Below are 22,495 nucleotides of genomic sequence, written 5' to 3'. Positions count from 1 at the left end.
GAGCTGATGGAAGAAAAGATCCGAGGACTGGAGATGCAGGTGGAAACTCTGGTTGAGTTTAGAAGGGGGTTCGAGCAGATGATGGAGCAAAGACATGAGGAGGCTGAAGGGATAAGCTCAGACTTGTAGATGGAAGCAGATCCAAAGAATTCTGAGGAGAGACTGCTGGGTGAGGAAAGTGGACGGTGGAAGCATGTGACTAAGAGAACCAGGCAGAGGAAAAGACGGGCCAGTGAAGGAGGAATAGAACTCAGGAACAGGTTTGCAGAGTTGGAAAATGAAGAAGGGGCACAGCAGGTGGTCGCTGAAGGAGAGAGGGCAAGGAAAAAGAGAAGAGCTGTTAGTCCTACAGGAAGAGGGGAGGAGTCAATGGAGGCAACACCAAATATGAGCCCCAGGAGGACTGCAAGGGTGAATAGGAATCGAGAGGACTTGCAGCCAGTGGGTGCAGGGGATAGACCGGATAATCACACTGTCACCAGGAAAAGGCAGGTCTACGTGATTGGGGACTCCTTACTGAGAAGAATAGACAGGCCTGTAACTAGAGCTGATCCAGAGAACAGAAGGGTGTGCTGTCTGCCGGGTACTAAAATACGGGATGTGGACCTGAGGCTGAAAAGGATCCTAATGGGAGCGGGAAAGAATCCATTGATTGTCCTTCATGTGGGAACGAATGATACAGCTAGATTCTCGCTGGAACGTATCAAGGGAGACTATACCAGACTGAGAAGGACGCTTAAGGAAATCGAGGCTCAGGTGATCTTCAGTGGGATTCTGCCGGTTCCTAGAGAAAGGCAACAAAGGTGTGACAAGATTATGGGCGATCAACAGATGGCTCAGGCAGTGGTGCTATAAGGAGGGCTTTGGGATGTATGGCCACTGGGAAGCATTTATGGACAGAAGACTGTTCTCTCGGGATGGACTTCACCTGAGTAAGGAGGGAAATAGACTTCTAGGATGGAGGCTCGCCCAACTGATTAAGAGAGCTTTAAACTAGGAATTTGGGGGAGATGGTTGGGAGATGTCCAGGTGATCTCCACGCCGGAATTTAACCTTGAGAGTGAAGAAAACAAAGTAAGAGGGGATACAGCCATGGACAGAAGAATTGACATAAGGAGGAAGGGTAGTGTAGATACCAGTCTAACAGGTGATGTTGGTGGTAGAATGTCTGTGCCTAACCAGGTAAAGAATGTCAGTGAAGCCAAACGGCAAAAATTAAGATGTCTGTACACTAATGCGAGGAGCCTAGGTAACAAAATGGAGGAACTAGAGCTACTGGTGCAGGAAGTGAAACCAGATATTATAGGGATAACAGAAACATGATGGAATAGTAATCATGACTGGAGTACAGGTATTGAAGGCTATGTGCTGTTTAGGAAAGACAGAAATAAAGGCAAAGGTGGTGGAGTAGCATTGTATATCAATGATGAGGTTAACTGTAAAGAAATAAGAAGTGATGAAATGGATAAGACAGAGTCTGTCTGGGCAAAAATCACACTGGGAAAGAAAGTTACTAGAGCCTCCCCTGAGATAGTGCTTGGGGTGTGCTACAGACTGCCGGGATCTGATTTGGATATGGATAGGGACCTCTTTAATGTTTTTAATGAAGTAAAAACTAATGGGAATTGTGTGATCATGGGAGACTTTAACTTCCCAGATACAGACTGGAGGACAAGTGCTAGTAAGAATAATAGGGCTCAGATTTTTCTGGATGTGATAGCTGATGGATTTCTTCATCAAGTAGTTGAAGAACCAACAAGAGGGATGCCATTTTAGATTTGGTTTTGGTGAGTAGTGAGGACCTCATAGAAGAAATGGTTGTAGGGGACAACCTTGGTTCGAGTGATCATGAGCTAATTCAGTTCAAACTAGATGGAAGGCTAAACAAAAATAGATCTGGGACTAGGGTTTTTGACTTTTCAAGGGCTAACTTTAAAGAATTAAGGAAATCAGTTAGGGAAGTGGATTGGACTGAAGAACTTGTGGATCTAAATGCGGAGGAGGCATGGAATTACTTTAAGTCGAAGCTGCAGAAACTATCAGAAGCCTGCATCCCAAGAAAGGGGGAAAAAATCATGGGCAGGAGTTGTAGGCCAAGTTGGATGAGCAAGCATCTCAGAGAGGGGATGAAGAAAAAGCAGAAAGCCTACAAGGAGTGGAAGAAGGGTGAGATTAGCAAGGAAAGCTACCTTAGTGAGGTCAGAACATGTAGGGATAAAGTGAGAAAGGCTAAAAGCCATGTAGAGTTGGATCTTGCAAAGGGAATTAAAACCAATAGTAAAAGGCTCTATAGCCATATAAATAAAGAAGAAAACAAAGAAAGAAGAAGTGGGACCGCTAAACGCTGAGGATGGAATGGAGGTTAAGGATAACCTAGGCATGGCCCAATATCTAAATAAGTACTTTGTCTCAGTCTTTAATAAGGCTAATGAGGAGATTAGGGATAATGGAAGGATGACAAACGGGAATGAGGATATGGAGGTGGATATTACCACATCTGAGGTAGAAGCCAAACTTGAACAGCTTAATGGGACAAAATTGGAGGGCCCAGATAATCTTCATCCAAGAATATTAAAGGAACTGGCACATGAAATTGCAAGCCTATTAGCAAGAATTTTAATGAATCGGTAAACTCAGGGGTTGTACCGTACAACTGGAGAATTGCTAACATAGTTCCTATCTTTAAGAAAGGGAAAAAAAGTGATCCGAGTAACTATAGGCCTGTTAGTTTGACATCTGTAGTATGTAAGGTCTTGGAAAAAAATTTGAAGGAGAAAGTAGTTAAGGACATTGAGGTCAATGGTAATTAGGACAAATTACAACATGGTTTTACAAAAGGTAGATCGTGCCAAACCAACCTGATCTCCTTCTTTGAGAAGGTGACAGATTATTTAGACGAAGGAAATGCAGCAGATCTAATTTACCTCGATTTCAGTAAGGCATTTGACACGGTTCCACATGGTGAATTATTAGTTAAATTGGAAAAGATGGGGATCAATATGAAAATTGAAAGATGGATAAGGAACTGGTTAAAGGGGAGACTACAACGGGTTGTACTGAAAGATGATCTGTCAGGCTGGAGGGAGGTTAGTAGTGGAGTTTCTCAAGTATCAGTTTTGGGACCAATCTTATTTAACCTTTTTATTACTGACCTTGGCACAAAAAGCGGGAATGTGCTAATAAAGTTTGCGGATGACACAAAGCTGGGAGGTATTGCTAACACAGAGAAGGACCGGGATATCATATAGGAAGATCTGGATGACCTTGTAAACTGGAGTAATAGTAATAGGATGAAATTTAATAGTGAAAAGTGCCAGGTCATGCATTTAGGGATTAATAATAAGAATTTTAGTTATAAATTGGGGACACATCAGTTGGAAGCAAGAGAGGAGGAGAAGGACCTTGGAGTATTAGTTGATCACAGGATGACTATGAGCCGCCAATGTGATATGGTCGTTAAAAAAGCTAATGCAGTTTTAGGATGCATCAGGCGAGGTATTTCCAGCAAAAATAAGGAGGTTTTAGTACTGTTATATAAGGCACTGGTGAGACCTCATCTGGAATACTGTGTGCAGTTCTGGTCTCCCGTGTTTAAGAAGGACGAATTCAAACTGGAACAGATTCAGAGACGGGCTACTAGGATGATCCGAGGAATGGAAAACTTGTCTTATGAAAGGAGATTCAAAGAGCTTGGCTTGTTTAGCCTAACCAAAAGAAGGTTGAGGGGGGATATGCTTGCTCTTTAAAAATATATCAGAGGGATTAATATTAGGGAGGGAGAGGAATTATTTAAGCTTAGTACCAATGTAGACACAAGAACAAACGGGTATAAACTGGACACTAGGAAGTTTAGACTTGAAATTAGATGAAGGTTTCTAACCATTAGAGGAGTGAAGTTCTGGAACAGCCTTCCAAGGGGAATAGTGGGGGCAAAAGACATATCTGGCTTTAAGACTAAGCTTGATAAGTTTATGGAAGGGATGGTATGATGGGATAGCTTAATTTTGGCAACTGATCTTTGATTATCAGCAGGTAAGTTTATGCCCAGTGGTCTGTGATGGGATGTTAGATGGGATGGGATCTGAGTTACTGCAGAGAATTCTTTCCTGAGTGCTGGCTGGTGAGTCTTGCCCACATGCTCAGGGTTTAGCTGATCGCCATATTTGGGGTTGGGAAGGAATTTTCCTCCGGGGCAGATTGGCAGAGGCCCCTGAGGTTTTTCACCTTCCTCTGCAGCATGGGGCATGGGTCACTTGCTGGTGGATTCTCTGCAGCTTGAGGTCTTCAAACCACAATTTGAAGACTTCAATAACTCGGACATATGTTAGGGGTTTGTTATAGAAGTGGATGGGTAGGGTTCTGTGGCCTGCTTTGTGCAGGAGGTCTGACTAGATGATCATATTGGTCCCTTCTGACCCTAAAGTCTATGAATCTATAAGTCTATGAGTATTTCCCCTCAGAAGCAGTACTTCTTGTGGGCTTGTGGGCGTCACGGGTAATGGAGGAGAGGAAAGTAATTGCTGGGAAGAAGCCTGGGTATGGACTTGGAGGGCTACTGGGTATGGGTGGGAAAAGTATGGAACAGGCTTTTTTTTTGGCGGGGGGGCGCGGGAAGGGATTATTAGGGACATCCCCCATGTAGACCCTGACTGACCCCTAGCCTCCCCCATTCAGTCAGGCACATCTGCCCCTGTCCCCATGAGTCCCTGCATTACCATATGTCCTTGCACCCCCTGTCCACGTGTCCCTCCATCCCCAGTCAGACATCCACTCACCCATCCCCATGTGGCCCTGCACCCCCATCCCCAAGTGTCTCTGTGCCCCCACTCAGCCATCCCATGTTTCCCTGCACCTCCCTCCCTCTTGTGGCCCTGCGCCTCCACTCCCATTCAGCCCCTGCACCAGTGTCCTCCCCCTTATGAGCTCTTGTCTGAACCCCCAGCAGCCCCATGCTGTCTCCCCATAACCCCTGTCTCCTGACCTGGCCTGACAGGCACTGTGAAGAAGGCAGGCTCTTTCTCTTCCCTAGCTGGCCAGGAGCTGCTGCTTTGTGCTATTGCCACAGTGCCCTCTGAAGGGCAAAAGGTGGAGCTGCAGCAACTTTCCAGTCAAAAGTTGTTTTCTGCTAAGGCTGCTCTGCTCTAGCACCATAGTGCCCTCTGGTGGGCAAAGGTGGAACTGAGGCAACTTTCCAGCAGAAGATTTTTTTCAGCAAAAAATTAAAAATATATATGGTTCATTAATTATGCATGCGCCCAGTGGCACAGAATTCCCCCAGGAGTAATGTAAAGAAAGTATTTTATTTTTTCAAATGGAGGCATTTCATTTTTGCAAAGAAAAGTTATGCTTTACCAACATTAAGGACAAAGCTGCCACTGGAATAGGAATAGCTCAAATTCTAGTTTTCTCAAGTTATATATTAGTAGCTGTGTACATTTTTTTGAAAGAAAAAATATTTGAATTTAGTGCTCTACTCATCGCTCAGTTTCTAAATCACTGTCTCTTAACCAGTGCTTTGAAACTCTTACATTTAATTTCATATGCACAAGCAACAGAGTTGCTGTTTTAGAAAAAGAACAGAAAAAAAAGAATGAAGTGGCATATGTTACAGAATAAAAGATAAATATTCTTTTTAAGGTATAAAGAGGTTGAATTGCAAATGTGTTAAAATAATTTAGGAGAATTTACTGAAATAAAAAATAGTTTGGAAACTTCAAGCCTGCATGCTTCAGTGAGTAGCTTCTACAGATTTTTTGGCTCTGTACCCCTAATTAATTTTGGAAATACTAGAAGAATATCTGTACATATGTGGGTTTGAGAATTGGGGTGGTGATTAATAAGGACATTAAGACATAATTCATCCCACTGGCCTCCTTTAAATCACTGCCTTATAGAAAGAACAGTCTACGCATAAGTAATAGGACATAGTCCACACCAAAGACACCACTTTTGGGAAACACTTCTTGGAATTGTGATTAACCTCAGTACTAGCAGTAGAGATAAATAACCCCCTGCTCTTTATAAAAAAAAAAAGATGGTATTGTGAGGATCATAGAAATATGTAAGAGACAGACCATCATATGGTCTGTTACGGCATAACACCACTTAATCCTGGGATTCTGATTTATATGGTTTGTTTTCAGAAGTGCTTCTTATTGTTTCCCACAGTAAAAACAAAACAACTCCTGACTCTAAGGTTTCAGCTCCAGCTCTGGAGTTATACTTTCTGATTTTTTTCCTAGTCCAGAAACATTTGCAGTTCCTTCTTGGAATGATATACATTTTATTCTCTGATGGTTGCCATTGGCTATTTGTTCTAAAAATCAAACAATTCTTTGTCTAAAGAAATTCTGTCTGGACTGAATGTATGCTAGTTCCTTCCTTAATGTCAATCCCTGACCTTTTCTTTCAATGACTGCAGTTCCTATTTCACAAAGAGCTGGTAGAAATAACACAGTAACATTTTTTTTTACTAGCCAACTGATTTTCTGTTGCTTGACAGGTCATTGTCATAGTGAGTGGTTCCTCTTCTATGGTATCTGTGTCATAGGCCATAGCCATGGCTCTGATATAGCGGGCTTTACGGTGCAGTGAGTGATGGAGGCTTGTTGAGGCATAGTTGAATTGGAATAATGGAACTCCGTGAATGGATACAGGGCATTAAAGGGACTTTAAGCTTCTTGCAGGCACTTCCAAAGAGAAGGAAGGGGAAATTGGGCTTTCTGAAACCAAGTAGGCCATAGTTGTCCAGGAAGTGCCAGAGGACTTGGTTCCAGGTCTTAAAGTTGGAGCTAGAAATTTCCTGATTAATGTCAAAAGGAGGGATTATATTGGTAAGGAACCTATGACAAGTGAACAACACCAATTTTCCAATGAAATATGAGGTTGGGAGGAGTTACAAGCCAACACCAAGATGTTAACTCTATAATAACAGTGAGGAGTCCGGTGGCACCTTAAGGACTAACAGTTTTATTTGGGCATAAGCTTTTCATGAAAGCTTATGCCCAGATAAATCTGTTAGTCCTTAAGGTGCCACCGGACTCCTCATTGTTTTTGTGGATACAGACTAACACGGCTACCCCTCTGATACTTACCTCTATAATGTGTGAGAGAGCTGAAGTCCTGTGGGAACCATATCATGATGAGATATCCCATGTTCTGTAATGAGCTATATTGTTGTAATGAGTCAATCCCTATGGATGCAAGATGGAGGACAGGCCCTTGGAGAAGGTGTATCCTGGTTTGTTTGGGAGTGGTTTTCTAAAAATTGCAGTAGGCCAGTAAACCAGGCTCTCATGGTCACGCAGGAGTAATTAGGCTCATTTGGTAACCCTTCCTCTGAGCTTTATTAAGGATGTTCCAGATCTTGAAGAAACTATGGGATGGATAAACAGCTGTAGACAGATTAAGACCACCTGGAAACCATCATGCCAGGATTTGGCCTGGATGAGTGAGTAACACCCTTCTTTCTTAAGACAGCTGTCATACTACCTTCAATTGTTTAAATGCAGAGGCATAAAAACCAGGCTGAGGGGCAGATACCTGAACTGAAAATGAAGAGATATTTTAGTGAACATGAGGGACTTATGATGAGATTAATGGGACAAAGAGATATATATTTTTAGAGGCCACAGAAGATCAAAGAGTCTACTTTTTCTGTGAATATGAAGCATATGGACCCACGGGAAGGAGGAACTTGCAGAATTCCACCTAGATTTCAATAATTTCCACCCCACCATCAACCTCAGCCTGGACCAGTCCAAACAAGAAATCCACTTCCTGGACACTACAGCGCAAATAAGTGATCGTCACATAAACACCACCTTATACCAGAAACCTACTAACTGCTATACTTACCTACATGCCTCCAGCTTCCATCCAGGACACATTACAGGATCCACTGTCTACAGCCAAGCCCTAAGATACAACCGCATTTGCTCCAATCTCTCAGAAAAACACCTACAAGATTTCTATCAAACATTCTTAAAACTAAAATACTCACCTGGGGAAGTGAGGAAACAGATTGACAGAGCGAGATGCGTACCCAGAAGTCACCTACTACAGGACAGGCCTAACAAGGAAAATAACAGAACACCACTGGCCATCACGTACAGCCCCCAGCTAAAACCTCTCCCGCACATCATCAGTGATCTACAACCTATCCTGGAAAACGATTTGCCCACTCTCACAGACCTTGGGAAGTAGGTCAATCCTCGCTTACAGACAGCCCCCCAACCTGAAGCAAATACTCAACAGCAACTACATACACACATCACACCACAGAAACACTAACCCTGGAACCAATCCCTGCAACAAACCCCATTGCCTTCTCTGTCCCCATATCTACTCTAGCAGCACCATCAGAGGACCCAACCATATCATTGGGGCTCATTCACCTGCATATTTACTAATGTGATATATGCCATCATGTGCCAGCAATGCCCTTTTGCCAAGTACATTGGCCAAACTGGACATTCTCTATGTAAAAGGATAAATGGACACAAATCAGATATTAGGAATGATAACATAAAAAAGCCAGTAGAAGAACACTTCAATCTCCCTGGACCTTCCATAACAGATTTAAAAGTAGCCATTCTCCAACGAGAAAAACTTCAAAAACAGACTTCAAAGAGAAACTGCAGAGCTATAATTCATTTGCAAACTTAACACCATCAATTTGGGCTTAAATAGGGACAGGGAGTGGCTGGTTCACTACAAAAGCAATTTTCCCTCTCTTGGTATTGACATCTCCTCATCAATTATTGGGAGTGGACCATACCCACCCTGACTGAACTGGCCTTCAACACTGGTTCTCCACTTGTAAGGTAACTCCCTTCTCTTCATGTGCCAATATATATTTATGCCTGTATCTGTAATTTTCACTCCATGCATCTGTAGAAGTGGGGTTTTTTACCCATAAAAGCTTATGCCCAAATAAATCTGTTAGTCTTTAAGGTGCCACTGGACTCTTCGCTGTTTTGTGGATACAGACTAACATGGTTACCCCTTTGATACATCTTTATACAATCTCTATGCCACTCTCATACACATATAATGTAAGACCCATATTGCTCAAAGAGTAGAGATTCAATAAACAATTTTCCTTTCAGAGAAACCTCTTGGAACTCCTGAGACTGCATACCCACTCTTTTTGCAGGCTTACAGGTAACCCAAAAAGAATCTTCCATCACCTTGAATGGAATCTACCCAAGCAAGCAAACAAAATCCCAACCTTTTAATGCAGGCCATTGAGTTTTCTAGAGAAGGGCATTGAATAGAATATACAACTTACTAAAATAAGCTGTTTCTTAAATTAGCTTTTTCTTATTATTAAAATAATTCTGGGAATTTGCGTGGCTCTTTTAAAAAGAAAATAATGGATTCTTTAAAAAAAAAGGCTCTAGCATATTAGAAAACATGAGGGTCGTGATGAACACATGGCCAGTTGATTGACTGCAGTTTTATTTTTAAACTTTAACACTAAGTTGTTTGGCTCCTGCAACTAATTTTCCGCACTCTCTCCTATATCCAGTAATCATCTTGTCCCTGTGCTCAATTGGTTTCACACACCAACAGCAGGGGGAAGTAACAGTGGCTGAGAGGGAAAAGAACCTCCACCAACCAAAAGAAAATGGAGATCTGGAAGGTAGCCCAGCTGGCGCAGTGATGAAGGGAGAAAGGGGGCACCCCCTACTTGCACTGTCCACTAGAGAAGGTTACAACACTGGAGCAGTTTGTGAGGTATTCAGGGGCAGCCTTCCCAGGGTGTGCGGGACCAGCAAAGGGAAAGTAATAGCTGGCTGAGCTGCCTAGCTGCCTTCACTAGAGAACTGAACACTGATAACAGCCCAAGCTGCCATCCTCACAGAACCCTTGGGTATACTACTGGGAGGGGAGCGGTACAATGTCTCTCATCATGCTCAGATCAAGGTTCCTAAACCATATTAAGAGAGAGCACAATATTATGTGGAATACTGCTGGAACTGGCAATATCCCTGAGATCAGACTACTTTTTAAGTGTTCCCCTGCAAATTGGTCAGGCCAGCATGGCTAGTCGCAGTTCCAAAGTGCAGGGGGTGGGAGAAAGGAACAAATGAGGAGGCTTCACCTACCAAGAACACATCAGCAGTGCTTTCTCTGCTCCCAAGAGAGGGAGTGAAAGATGCTTTTCTCCCCCACACCTGCAGATTCATTTATTTGCTGCTCTGGGGCCAGATTACAGCCCAGCTTGCACAATGACAAAGGGCCACACCCTACTCCTTGGACTGACTACCCATACCATAGGTAGAGGCTGCTGTCCTCTGCACCCCAATGCAAGAGGAGGGGATGGATGGGGAGTAGAACTTTGGCCAGTGTATAGTGTAGATACACATGCTGGGGGAGGTACACTGCACCAGGTATAAAGATATCTTTTGTATAGTTAATCTCAAAACACTGTGGGGAACTGAGGCACAGAGATACTAAGGATATGTCTCCACTGCAATTAGACACCTGCCACTGGCCCATGCCAGCTGACTCAGGCCCATGGGGCTCGGGCTAAGGGGCCGTTTAACCGTGGTGTAGATGTTGGAGCTCGGGCTGCAACCCAAGCTCTGGGACCCTCCCAACTCACAAGGTGCTGTGAGGACCCAAGCCTAAACATCTACACCATAATTAAAACAGCCCCTTAGCCCAAGCTCTGTGAGCCTGAGTCAGCTGGCAAACGCCAGCTGCGGGTTTTTAACTGCAGCGCAGACATACCCTGAGTGATAATAGGCTAGATTCACAAAGGGAGTTACTTTTAGGCACCTGTTAAATGGCAGTAACAACACTGTGATTCACAAAACCTATCGAACGAATGGGGAGAGACAGGTACCTCTGAATGTGATCTACAAAAAGCCAGCACATTTTGTGGGGAGCCACCTACGCTAGCCCATGGGAGATGCTGGTGAGTGGGGAGCATACTAAAGTGTGCTAAGCCCCACTTTTTTCTCAGAGATAGGTGCCTAAGGCCATGCTGCAGGGAGGTGATTATTGCTGCTTGCAATTCACAACCAGGAACCTGTCTCCTGGAATCAGGCAGCTTAGGCACCTAAGGTGTTTCTTGCAAGAATACCTTAAGCAGGCACCTAACTCCACACATAACAGCTGGTGGTAGTACCCCCATCACCCAACTTCACAATTTTTAGTCCAGTGGTTACAGCACTCACTTGGATTGTGGGAGACCAAAGTTCAACTCCCCTGCCCCCAGGCAGAAGGGGAGAAAGGATTTGAACAGGGATATTCCACCTCTCCAGTCTGTATTCTAACCACTGGGCTAGGGGATGTTCCGATGTGGGGCTTCCTCAACTTCCCCTGGTGAAACTGTTGCACTGTGGATACATAATTGAGAGAGCCTCTGGTCCACAGAGAACAATTCTGTCATGCAGTGGTTAGGGCACCCACCTGGTAGGTGAGAGACCCAGGGTCCAATCCCTCTGCTCCAATGACTTTTTAATGATTTACCCACAGTGAAACAGTTCCAACAGGAGAGACTAAGGGAACCCACATCCTAATAACCTATTTCTCATTGGTCAGCCCACACTCCTGAGAGGTGGTAGATAGACCCTTACTCAAACTCTTTCTCTCCACCAGGCACAAGGGAGAAAATAAACTTGGGTCTCCCGCAGTGCTTAATTTGTGTCATAGCTTGCTAGAGCTGAGCCCCTGCCCCTAGGTTTGGCAATTCATAGCCCCAGCAGCTTTGGGCTTGCTGCATCAGTTATGAATGTAAAATAAATTGCTTGAGCCCTGGCACCTAATTGCTTGAGCCCCTGCACCTCTTTCATTACAAATCAAGCACTGGTTTCCCACCTCCCAGGGGAGTGCTCTAACCACTGTGCTAAAAGTTATAAGGTCAGCACCATCATGGTGACCACCTCCAACTCCCACTACATTTTGAATAGGACCCAATCTGGTAGGCAGCTTCTAAGCACAGTTACCAGATCAGGCCCTACATGAGATTTAGGTGTTCCCCTGCCTATCCTCCCTGGTTCATGAATTGCTCTGGAGCTTAGGTAGGAGAGAGCTACCTGGAAAGGTAGTGAGGCAGCAAAGTACATATGCACAGGCAGAAACTTAGCTGCCAAGGGAACTTTTACACTGAAAATTTAGGTACTGGGTGAGTTTAGGTGCCTCCAGGGTTTGGCGGGAGTTTTGTGAATCATAATGGAGTCACCTCAAAGTGTGACTTAGGCCATGTCTACACTACACAGCTTTTAGTGACATGGCTGTGTTGCCATAGCCATGCTAAAAGTCGTGCAGTGTAGTCTGCCCCCAATGAGCGCATTTGAGTTTTTGGCGGGAGAGCACTTCTGCTGACAATGCACTGTTCACACTGGCACTTGTCACAGCAAAATTTTTGTCTTTTAGGGGAAGGGGAGGGTATTTAACACCTCTAAAAGACAAAAGTTTTGTCGTTCAATTGCCAGTGTACACGTAGCCTTAGGGATCTAAACCTGAACTGTCAATTTTGTGAGCAATAGCTTTTTAAAGAAACGTCTCATTTCACTACAAATATCAGTCCGTTAAACCCACCTATGCTCAGTAGTTTATAATGCACAACTGACTTTTGCAGGCATAAACAATTTGGGATAAAATATGCTTAAAAATTAATTCAAAATTAAAATTAATGTATTGTACTGTATTATTCTCCCTACCCATTTAGACATACAGTACTATACAAGTTTGTTAAAGGTTTAGCTATATTCTATGTGAAAGGACATCAGCTTTGAATGCTGATGGGAAACACAAAATACTAAAGTCTTTGTAGTTTTTAGCCTCATCATCCAACATTAATCTATGCTATATTGCATGAACTCAAGCACTATAAATCAGTCCAGATCATCTGAGTTTAGTATGTCTTTTCATTTATATTTGCTAACTTTTCTACAATTCTGTAACAGGAAATGTAGCCCTTTGAGAAACTGCATCCATTTTTGCCCGTTTACAAACAAAATAATAAAAAAAAAGAGACACTTGCAGAAACCAGCTCATCTCTCTCTCCACCTTGAACTGCTGTCCTTCGTCTTTTGTATGCTGCTATAATCCATTCCAGGGGTCCCTCTCTAACTAACCTTGTAAACTGATCTTTTATGTAGTATAGTATGAAAAGCTTTTCTGAAATTTGGATTAATTATGTTCACTGATTCTCTTTTGTTTGCCACTTCAGGAAACTCACGCACGAGGTTACATATATGCAGATTATTCTAGCAAATTCAGCATTTCAAAATCTTCTGTATGATATTTACAAAGTTTCCTCTACCAAAGGTCTAGGTATTAACTTTATCTACATGTTTATGAACCACCCAATCCCGATGGGCACTGTTTTACTATGCTACAAGAACCATCCCCTGCGGTCACAGAGGATCCATTAGGACCACTGAAATGGGATGGTGGGGGAGGGGCAGCCCTGCTTTCTGCCTGGCAGCTCAAAGAGACATTTGGATTAATGTTATATAAGACATTGTGCCTCAGGGAGAAGAGATTCCATTGAATATATGTCTGGCCAAGACTGAGTGACAAAAGGCCTCTGTTTGGATGCCTGCTTGTCTCTGGGCTGCGATGCTATGGTAAAATAATCCTAACTTTTATGGTGATTATTTTTTTTAATATGGTACTTCATTGGAATTCTAGGATACAATTCACCTTAGTCTAGAAGTTTATCACCTAATTATCTTTTTTTCTTCCCACATTTCAAGCATAACTATTATTTTACTCCAATCCCTCCCCTCTAGGAAAAATTAACCCTATTTCTAGTATAAAATTTCCTGCTTCTTTCAGATGTTTATGATGCAAAGAATTCATTCAAGCTTGCAGCAATTTCAGCAATACAAATATCTGACATTCAAAAATTTTAGGAAATACAATAAACTAAAAAAAATATGAGAGAGTGAAATGAAGAAGAAAAGAGCAATAATGCCTCTCTAGAAACGTTCCTGAATGGCAGCTCTACTTCTTTAAACAGGGATTAATATACTATATTTTTTAAAAAATTCAGTATCTTAAAAATCAAAATTGAGGGTGTTCTAAATCCGTTGGATCCCACAGTAAATGTGCATTTCAAATTTTATATGAAGTGTGCCCTCCACCCTCCCCAATGTAAAGAGAGTGAGAGAGAAGGGCAGTTTTCCCTCCTTCTCTAATCCTCACTCCCACATGTTTTGTTCCATCTGTCCTGTGTTTACAACCTCCGCTGTTGTAGACAGTCTATATCTTACACTTTGCCCTGTGTTTCACCTTCCCTCTGTCTGGTCACCCTTTCTTTCCTGCTACGCTTCTGATCTACATCTCTTTCTCCAGCCTCTCTTCAGTTCTCATTGCTTCCCCTTCAGGCAAGGTAGCAGTACTAAAATTATGCAATCAGGAGCTACCTACTGCACCTGCCTGCATTCTTTTCACATACTAAGCCAGCAACTGCAAAATCCTGGCCCCACTGAAGTTAACAGCAGAAGTCATTTATTTCAATGGGAGTCCGAGAAATAGAAAATACTTGGGGAGGAAAGGGTAGGAGGATGTTTGTTACAGGAAAAGGAAAATAAGTCAAAAGATAGAGACTATCTGGGATTTATGTAGTAAGATTTTTTTACTAATATTGATTTAAATATCTTTACACATCAAGTCAGGCAAGTTTGTTAGATACTGTGGCTGTGATTCGGCATTAAGCAGACACTTAAGCAGGTGTTCAACTTTAAATATGTCTTTAAATCCCACTGATGTAGGGTAAAAACATGATTACAACTCCAGGGGCTTTTCACATCCTTTCTGCCCCTTCCTAGGCTGGATGCTGCAGGAAGGGAGAAGCCTGGGGGGAAGAGCAGAGACACTGTCTTGTCTCCAGGGCAAACAGGAGGGGAGGCAGCAGTGGAGCAGTCTGGCTCTTTGCTCCCTCCTCCCTTCCTGTGAGAACAGCTTTGGGTTGCTGCAGTGAGAGGGAGGGAGCTCTGCCTACAGCAGCTCTGATTGATTACTCTGTCCCAGGAGGTGTGAAAGTGGGGCAGGCAGCCAATCTGAGGGCTCAAATTTGCTACATGCCTGGAGCGTCCTGCATCACCAGGAAACTGGTGCTAGCTCCAGCACTCAGAAAAAAAATCACGAGAAATGACAACACTGCCGTTTCCAGCTCAGCAAAGATTAAAGTTGTTCCCTTCTAGGAAATATTTGTTGGTCCCTATAAGAGAGGAGGTTGGCAAGTCCCAGTTCCTGCTCCCATGTCATACAACCATCGCTATGCTTAGCACTGTAAATTCTTCAGAGCAGAGACTGGCTCTTTGTATTTGTACAACAGAGTCCTGATCTTGAATGGGACCTGTAGTGGAGCTCCTGCCACAGTGGTCAAAATCGCATCACTCACAATAATTTTGGGAGAGATGTCAATGCTGTAACCATCGCACACCTAGTGAGGGAGTGCATAGTGAGTTAAAAAAGATGCAGACAGATCAAAAAACACTATTTAAACTTCAAAAAATAAACTCAAGATTTTTGCACCACTTACATGGTGGGGGGTTAAGTCATGATTTTTGAATGTTTGAGTTGGCAGCACTGTGGCATAAAATTGTGTTAATTCTAATTCACTGCCAATCACTTATGAAAACTGTATCAGTCATTCCACTAAGGGTAAAATATATTTCTTTTATTCCTCCTTCAGCATCTACCATCTTGAAGAAATTGTTACAGTAGAGCTACCAAGCAAGCAGCTGAAGGACGTGGTCCAGTGAATTTAATTTATTTTTACAGTCTCTGATTCCTGTACTTTCATGCTCCTATGCACTTAAGGTAAAAAAAAAAGCGCCAATCAATCCAAAATCCCTCACACACACTCAAGTGGTCCCAAGAACTGAAGTTTTTGCTCATTAGAATCAGTCAGGCTTTGCTCATTAGAATGTCAGTGCCCAAGATTCTCAAATAAATCAGACCCTACAAGTACTTTTATTTTAAAAAAAATTTTAATTTCAGATACATCTTTCCCTGTAATATATTTTATTACTTAATAAATGAAAGTTTAATGAGGTATTTGTAATGAAGTCTATACACTTTTGCTTTCACAAAGGATAAATTGGCAGCTCAGATTCTTTTTTTTTCTTTAAAAAAAAATCATTCCTCAATTTCTCTCATTTTTCAGAATGCTGACAGTTCCTTAGTGAGATTTTTTGTGATTCACAAAGCATCATTTCACCATTTTTTTTGCTAAAATTTAAGAGCTACTGTACTTTTCACTGCTACAGAAGTGTTGAAAAATGCATACACAACTTTTAGAAAAGGATTTTTGCTGTTAAGTTTTTGAAAATTAGCTAGAGGGTTTGTCATGAGCCAGTTTTGTTAGAATAGGAAACCATTTTCAAAATACTTTTTTTAAAGGAACACCTTCAATTTGAAAATCACATTTCTATTTGTACCTACTATTGTTACAAGTAAACCATTAAGATTTCTATTAATTAAATAGATTAGAGAAATATTTTTCCCTCTCTTAGTGTTTTTGCTTTGTGGTTTTGTCACCACTCTGTGTTTAGTTGGTTTTACTGTTTTGCTGATGGTACATGAACTTTCTATGCCCTGAAAGTAGGTGTTTACCAATAACAGTAGCAGCAGAGCTGAAAATGAAAGTGGGCCACAGCAGCAAGCATCATTATGCAAAAAGAGAGGAAGGGGGCTGGGAATAGGTCTGAATATATGCTCATTTTAGACCCACTCAAAAGACCCTTCTAAATATAAATAAGGGAGTATTAAAACCTATTTAACAATATTTAAAGAATTATTTAAAATATTATTTTTAATGAATCCTATTTAAAATGTGCTCTTCCAGACAAATGCATTTTTACAATTAGCCAATTGAAAAAAGCTGAAAGTGTCCCTTTAAATAAATGCTGAATGGAGAAACATTTCCTTCAGAGGCAGATGGATACTGCCAGCAGGATTCAATGTGACAGAAGAAGTGGGCGTATGTCTGGCTGAGACACCCTTTGAAGAGGCAGATTAGAACAGATCAGCTAGAGGAAAAGGCCACAAAGCAGGCTGCTATGGCTGACTGATGAGGGAAAAGGGATAAACACTGATCCCCCTCCCTTCTCCATTGCCTGTAACTGGATCCCAGTGCATAAAATCAAACTGTTTAAAGCCTGCAGAGTAATTTTGTCTTGCAGCTCCACTGAAATCAATATCCACCTCTCCCATGTACATAGTGATGCCCAAAGTTCTATTTCTTGATGTCTAGCCATTACTAGTGGCACATGTTTCTGTACCTAATAGGCAGCTACAGTGCTGCATCCATTGTAGCTTTGTTTACACTGATCAAACCATCTCATTGTGTAGTCATGTCATCATATACCTATGGCATAGAATCATAGAACTGGAAGGGACCTCGAGGGGTCATCTACTTCAGTCCCCTGTACTCAAGGCAGGACTAAGTATTATCTAGACCATCTCTGACAGGTGTCTGTCCAAACTGCTCTTAAAAATCCCCAATGCTGGAGATTCCACAACCTCCCTAGGCAATTTATTCCAGTGCTTAACCACCCTGACAGTTAGGAAGTTTTTCCTAATGTCCAACCTAAACCGCTCTTGCTGCAATTTAAGCCCATTGCTTCTTGTCCTGTCCTCAGAGGTTAATAAGAACAATTTTTCTCCCTCCTCCTTGTACCAAACCTTTTATGTACTTGAAAACTGCTATCATGCCCCGTCCCAGTCTTCTCTTCTCCAGACTAAACAAATCCAATTTTTTCAATCTTCCCTCATAGGTCATGTTTTCTAGACCTTCAATCGTTGTTGCTCTTCTCTGGACTTCCTCCAATTTCTCCACATCTTTTCTGAAGTGTGGCATCCAGAACTGCCACAATACTCCAGCTGAGGCCTAATCGGTGTGGAGTAAAGTGGAAGAATTACTTCTCGTGTCTTGCTTACAACACTCCTGCTAACACATCCCAGAATGATGTTTGCTTTTTTTGCAACAGCGTTACATTGTTGACTCATATTTAGCTTGTGATCCACTATGACCCCCAGATCCCTTTCCGTAGTACTCCTTCCTAGGCAGTCATTTCCCATTTTGTATGTGTGCAACTGTTTGCTCCTTTGTAAGTGGAGTACTTTGCATTTGTCCTTATTGAATTTCTTCCTATTTACTTCAGACCATTTCTCCAGTTTGTTCAGATCATTTTGAATTGTAATCCTGTCTTCCAAAGCACTTGCGACCTCTCCCAGCTTTGTACTGTCGGCAAATTTTATGTAAGTGTACTCTCTATGCCCTTACCTAATCATTAATGAAGATACTGAACAGAACCGGACCAGAACTGAGCCCTGCGGGACCCCACTTGTTATGCTCTTCCAATGTGACTGCAAACAACTGATAACTACTCTCTAGGAATGATTTTCCGATCAGTTATACACCCACCTTATAGTAGCTCCATCTAGGTTGTATTTCTCTGGTTCAGGGATCAGCAACCTTTGGCATGCAGCCTGTCAGGGAAATCCGTTGGTGGGCCAGGACGGTTTCTATAACTGCAGCATCCGCAGGTTTGGCCGATCGCAGCTCCCACTAGCTGGTTCGCTGTTCCAGGCCAATGGGGGCTGCAGGAAGTGGGGACCAGCACATCCCTCGGCCCACGCCACTTCCAGTATTCCAGTCATGCATATTATCCCACCAAGTCTCCATGATGCCAACTATGTCATGTTTATTTACTAGCATTTCGAGTTCTTCCTGATTATTCCCCATATTTCTCACATTAATATATAGACAACTAAGATAATGATCTGATATCCCATCCCCAAACCTGTATTGTCTTTCCCCTATTTCTGATGATAGCCCATGCTCCCTCCAGATTCTGACCCTTCTCCAGGTCTTCCTGCTACTATCCACTTTACAGTCACAAGTCCAAGTGTAAGGCCAGTACTGGTCCCTGCCAAAAGAAGATAATGCATTATCCCTCTCTATCTAAGTTGTTTCTACAGAGCATCAAGATTTAAGCTCTCAAACTGTAGAAGCAACTAGCGAGGCACAGGGAGAGTAAGAGTCACAGAATAAGGCCAAACCACCTCACTGCTGGGCAGCAGGCACCTGTGAATGAGCCAATTCAACATTCAAGTGGCTGTCAGCTTAGGTATGGCTAGCTGTCACTCAGCCATGTGGCCTAAGGGAATCTGCTGCATGGCAGCATTGCCCAGCAGGAGAACAGGGTCTCGACTGGGCAGCAAGGGCACTGTGATAGGAACTCAAGATCCTAGTGAACCAAAGCAGCCTTCAGCAAAGCCAGAGGATCTGAAGACTTCCTATAGAACATTTGGTTACCATCCAAATGAGCTTTTCAACATGTTTAATAGTGTTTTTTCAGACAGCAATCTTGCTTCAAAAAATGACAGTAACAGTCCACTTTTATGGAACTGCATTTAGCTCATGAATGACTTGGTACCATTTTGGACAAGATTCTTGAACTATACAAAATAAAACCTTTAGAGAAAAGATGCAGTGTGCACTCTTAGGAACAGCAGCACCATTTGTCTCACATGTGAAGGCTTTTTGTTATCTAACACTTTCCTTTCTTTAAGTCTACTATACATTTCCTCAAGTTGCGAAAAAATCTGAAAAACATAAATAAGAGCAAAATGTCTGTGCAGCCACCCACTTCTATGAACTACACAAAATAGACAGCATCTGTTCTGACAGACAGTACACAGTACTGTATTCAAGATCCCAAAATAAGATTTTTCTTTCACAAAAGTCATAAATTAAAACACAGATGTCTATTCAGCAGCCACTGCTGAATTGTAGCAATGCTATCTCTTTTTAGTGGTGAAAAGCCTGTGCAGAGCAAATACAAAAAGGACAGAAAGGAGAATTAAAGTAACTTCAAAACTTCCAAAACAGGCTTTTACTCTCGTGTGACTGAAACCGTGGGACTGAAGAACCCGTGAGTGGATGGCTCCATAATAAAAACTGTAAGGGAGTGTGGAAGAGGGGAAAAAATTGTATTTAATCGCATAACAAGAATCTTTGAACTTCAATATCTTCAGAGAGGCGTTTGTTTCCTGGCATGACTTGTACTGAAGTTTGTTCCCTGTTTTGCCCAGCTATGAACATCACTATTTATTAAGTGTAATTTCTTAAGCATGAGATGCCACGGGACACTGTTTGTCTGCTTTTCTTTTTTAATACATTTGATCTGAGCTCTTTAACAACTAGAAAAACTGACTCATCACAAACTGTTTATGACATCAAGCTTGAAAATGCAACTAAATACAGTATGTGATGTATCATTTTATGAACATGACACAATCATGGTATTGTATGCCATGAGATCCGATTCACTTAGTGTTAATTGGTAAAGGAAGATAAACGTTTGGGAAGAAAATAAAAACTGTCCTACCTCTGTACAAATATTTTCAAAGCACGATGATCTGTGTCTCTGTTTTTCTTTCCTTCTTATCTCTTGGGACTTCTTTATGTTACTGCTTGGTCTGGAGAAAAAATTGGAGAACGAGACATTTAAATAATAACCTGCTATGAAATAGAAATTAAAATTGTAGCACAGAAGTAGACAGAGCTGTCAGAAATACATCTTGACATGCCTGCCACAATAAGTTCAATGTAGCTGGACTGAAATTATATTCAAACCTGTGATTTAGTAAGGACTGAATTAACAATATTTCTATTGATTTTCTCTTCCCCTTCATACAGGAGCACGGAGTCCCAATGGTTACTTGCAGCTACGTGGAGCAGAAGTGCACCCTCTACATCCCAGGTGAGGATTTAGACCGCAAGAGGTAGAGACTGCTTCATCAGTAATATAAAGCAGCTACTTGTTAAAGCTTCAGTAGCTTCCCTACAGCCCTGTGATTTCTTGCATTACTGGCTCATTATGAATGGGGGAAAGACTTGAGATGAGAGAAGGGAAAGTGGGTTGAGAGAGGGCCTTGAAAGGGAAACTGTGGTCACCACCTGAAGTGGAGGGAAGAGGAGAGTTGCATGGTGGAATAAGGATGAGGCTGGTTGAAGGTAAGATGCACTTTAGGATTAGCAAGGGTTGAGGAATTAGGTTCTGCTATAAAGAGATAATAAATATAATGAATAATAAAGAATAATAAAGAAAATAAAGAAAAACAAGGCAAAATTTAAGTTCTTGGCAGGAAAATGACTGATCTAAAAGCACTGAAGAAGCAAATGTTGATATACATATTGTGAGACCAATAAGACATGTATACATGTTACCTGAATAACCATGTGATCTTATTATTATCAACTGCATACACTCTTTCTATTTCTCCCCTCACATCAAACCTATACCCAAGTGTTTGTTCCTTTCTCTTGTGTCACAAATACAGTTAGGTTGTAAGCGCTTCAGGACAGGGACTGTGTCTGTTTTACTACCTTGTAAAGCAAACAGCAAACTTTAGGAACTATATAAATAACAACGTCTCAACTCTGTCCCTTAACACCAAAATAACATTATTCATTTTTGTTTTGTTCTTTTTTTAAACTCTGGCATTTTTGGGTAGCAGATAGCATTCTGAGATAAAGAAATAAAAAAATTCTTCTTTACTTTCAAAATATCTGTAATAAAGAAAGACTAACATCTGTACTGAAAGCTCTGACGCATACAAGGCTATAATTCAATAATTTAAAATTCAGGAATTCAACTATTTATACATAATTTCCTAGAAATCCCAGATTCAGGGGGAAGGGGAGAGAGGGAGGGAAGTACAGCTGTTCTTTAGTAATACAGTAGATTAGTAAAATGCTTCAATAAATGGCGTTTTGGAGAGGGAAAGTTTCTGCATATAATTGCAAAGCATTTTCCTGATTAAAACCTTTTATCTACCTAGTGAAGCATATAAAATACAGAGAAAACTTTCTAAAAAGTTTAACCTCACTAATGATACTGTCTCAAAGACTTCAATGAGTAGATTAGAAGCCTCATAATTACATCTGTTCTCTGAGAGTTACTTTTTGGCCCAACAGTGAAAACTTGCAGCAATGCTATGTGGATTGTGATTAGGCATGAGGCCACAGGGGGGAGATTTGGGGTTTTTGCAAGTTTTTAAAGTTAAAGAGATGCCTGTGCTATGTCTTAGGGCTAGAACAACTTTCTAAAAGTTACTCAGGCAAAAATGGGTGCCATACACACACACACAGGATTCCATAATGAGATCCAGCTTCTTTGTACAACTTTGGAAGTTTAGATGGGCTGGAAAGTAGCTGCAACTGGCCAGCAGAGAACTCCCTTGTTAGAGGGAAAGTTCTTGCTGATGCAAGTGTATTGCTCCCCAACCTCTCCCAACATAGGAAGCAGGAGGGCTAGGAGGGGGCATGTCACCAGTCGCCACGATGGGGTGCAGTTGTGTTCGAGCTCTGCACTTCCATGCCTGGGCTTTACAGGTGTTTACAGTGACCCTTCATCAGTGTAAGACAGAGCTGCTACCTTTTGTCAGGACCCTGGCTGGCCCCAAGAATGAGGCAGCTGTAATCAGCACCCTGCTGGTTTCCCCAGCCTGT

General features: G+C 42.0%; 1 protein-coding gene across 25 annotated transcripts in view; it reads right to left on the bottom strand.

Annotated features, from left to right (window-relative positions):
* NRCAM (neuronal cell adhesion molecule) overlaps positions 1-22,495 on the bottom strand; it is a 364,115-nt gene that overhangs the window by 179,234 nt on the left and 162,386 nt on the right. For all 25 annotated transcript variants that reach the window (XR_007772049.1, XR_007772048.1, XM_050936052.1 and 22 more), the window contains one exon: positions 20,370-20,460. The gene's annotated coding sequence lies outside the window, so the exon portion shown is untranslated. The remainder of the gene's footprint in view (positions 1-20,369; positions 20,461-22,495) is intronic.

Source organism: Gopherus flavomarginatus, chromosome 1 (genome assembly GCF_025201925.1).
Source record: "Gopherus flavomarginatus isolate rGopFla2 chromosome 1, rGopFla2.mat.asm, whole genome shotgun sequence".
Taxonomy (NCBI): Eukaryota; Metazoa; Chordata; order Testudines; family Testudinidae; genus Gopherus; species Gopherus flavomarginatus.
Note: the sequence above shows the minus strand (reverse complement) of the source record. Positions and strands in the feature narration are given on the sequence as shown.